Below are 2,500 nucleotides of genomic sequence, written 5' to 3' on the forward strand. Positions count from 1 at the left end.
CCAGGCGGAATGGCGCCAGGGCGCCCAGGCGGAAAAGAGGCGCCCAGGCGAAAAAGAGGCGCCCAGGCGGAAAGGCGCCAGGGCGCCCAGGCGGAAAAGAGGCGCCCTGGCGTAGGCGCCCATGCGCCAAAAGAGGCACCCAGGCGAAAAGGCGCCAGGGCGCCCAGGCGGAAAAGAGGCGCCCAGGCGGAATGGCGCCAGGGCACCCAGGCGGAAAAGAGGCGCCCAGGCGGAAAAGAGGCGCCCTGGCGTAGGCGCCCAGGCGCCAAAAGAGGCGCCAGGCGAAAAGGCGCCAGGGCGCCCAGGCGGAAAAGAGGCGCCCAGGCGAAAAAGAGGCGCCCTGGCGGAAAAGAGGCGCCCTGGCGTAGGCGCCCAGGCGCCAAAAGAGGCACCCAGGCGAAAAGGCGCCAGGGCGCCCAGGCGGAAAAGAGGCGCCCAGGCGGAATGGCGCCAGGGCACCCAGGCGGAAAAGAGGCGCCCAGGCGAAAAAGAGGCGCCCAGGCGGAAAAGAGGCGCCCTGGCGTAGGCGCCCAGGCGCCAAAAGAGGCGCCCAGGCGAAAAGGCGCCAGGGCGCCCAGGCGAAGAGGCGCCAGGGCGCCCAGGTGGGAAAGAGGCGCCCAGGCGAAAAGGCGCCAGGGCGCCCAGGCAGAAAAGAGGCGCCCAGGCGAAAAAGAGGCGCCCAGGCAGAAAGGCGCCATGGCGCCCAGGCGGAAAAGAGGCGCCCTGGCCAGGCGGAAAAGAGGCGCCCAGGCGGAAAAGAGGTGCCCAGGCGAAAAAGAGTCGCCCAGGCCGAAAGGCGCCATGGCGCCCAGGCGGAAAAGAGGCGCCCACGCGAAAAGGCGCCAGGGCGCCAAGGCGGAAAACAGGCGCCCAGGCGGAAAGGTGCCAGGGCGCCCAGGCGGAAAAGAGGCGCCCAGGCGCGTGGGGGGCAAGGCGCCAGGCGCCAGGCACGCGCGGAGGCAAGGCGCCAGGCGCAAGGCGCCACGCGCGCGCGCGCGTGGGGGGCGAGGCGCAAGGCGCCACGCGCGCGCGCGCGTGGGGGGCGAGGCGCCAGGCGCCAGGCGCCGGGCGCGCGTGGGGGGCAAGGCGCCAGGCGCCGGGCGCGCGCGTGGGGGGCGAGGCGCCAGGCGCCAGGCGCCGGGCGCGCGTGGGGGGCAAGGCGCCAGGCGCCGGGCGCGCGCGCGTGGGGCGCCAGGCGCCTGGCGGGCGGGCGCCCCCAGGAAGGGGTGCTGGCGCGCGATGGGGTTGCGCCCGTACGGACCGTGTGACAGTACAGACACTTTGGCGAAACCTCCTGCCCGAAGCGATTTTAGGCGTTCGGCTAGGTAGGTGACCCGGTTTTTTTCGCGTTTCTCGGCCGCTAGCCCCTTTTTTCGCGTTTTCGTGCGCGCGCCCCTCTTGACCTCGCACGCGCGCCGCGCGTCGCGTCCTTGTCCTTGTCCGCGTCCGCGTTCGCGTGTGTCGGCGATCACGGGCCCCGTGCATGGCTCGTCTCTGTGGACCATCGCCCCGCTCTTGTCCCTCTTTCGTGTTTGTGTGGCGCCCCGCCCCGTGCACCATTGCCGGCTGGCAGCAAGGTGCCTAGCCCCCCTTGCCGCCAGGCCTGTCCACCCCAAGGTGCTAAAGCCGCCAGGCACCTGTGCCGCCGAACCGTGCGTCCGTAAGCCGCTGCACGTGCGGCGGCCGGCCATGCCCGTGCTATTGACCCTGTGTGACAGTACAGACACTTTGGCGAAACCTCCTGGCCGACGGGGTTTTTGCGCCCACCTAGGTAGGGCGACCCCTTTTTTTTCGTGTCGCCTGTCCGTGTGTCCCTTTTTCGCCTTTTTCGGGTTCGTGTTTTCGTGTGCCGCCAAAAGCAAGCCCTGCGCTCGTCCCGTCCCGCTTGACCCGTGCATCCGCCGGTGCTGGCCTGCAAAATGCCTGTGAGCGACGCACGTGACCAGCAGCCCAGGCGAGTGTGCACGGGTGGCAGGCGAAACGGGCGTGCGTGTCGCCAGTGTGTATGTCCCTTTTTCGCCTTTTTCGGGTTCGTGTTTTCGTGTGCCGCCAAAAGCAAGCCCTGCGCTCGTCCCGTCCCGCTTGACCCGTGCATCCGCCGGTGCTGGCCTGCAAAATGCCTATGAGCGACGCATGTGACCAGCAGCCCAGGCGAGTGTGCATGGGTGGCAGGCGAAACGGGCGCGCGTGTCGCCAGTGCGTATGTCCCTTTTTCGGGTTCGTGTTTTCGTGTGCCACCAAAAGCAAGCCTTGCGCTCGTCCCGTCCCGCTTGACCCGTGCATCCGCCGGTGCTGGCCTGCAAAATGCCTGTGAGCGACGCATGTGACCAGCTGCCCAGGCGAGTGTGCACGGGTGGCAGGCGAAACGGGCGTGTCGCCAGTGCGTATGTCCCTTTTTTGCCTTTTTCGGGTTCGTGTTTTTGTGTGCCGGCAAAAGTTAGCCCTGCGCTCGTCCCGTCCCGCTTGACCCGTGCATCCGCCGGTGCTGGCCTGCAAAATG

Source organism: Aristolochia californica, unplaced genomic scaffold (genome assembly GCF_029961685.1).
Source record: "Aristolochia californica isolate CCGP_79_NKW_82.1479 unplaced genomic scaffold, dmAriCali1.0.hap1 SCAF_50, whole genome shotgun sequence".
Taxonomy (NCBI): Eukaryota; Viridiplantae; Streptophyta; class Magnoliopsida; order Piperales; family Aristolochiaceae; genus Aristolochia; species Aristolochia californica.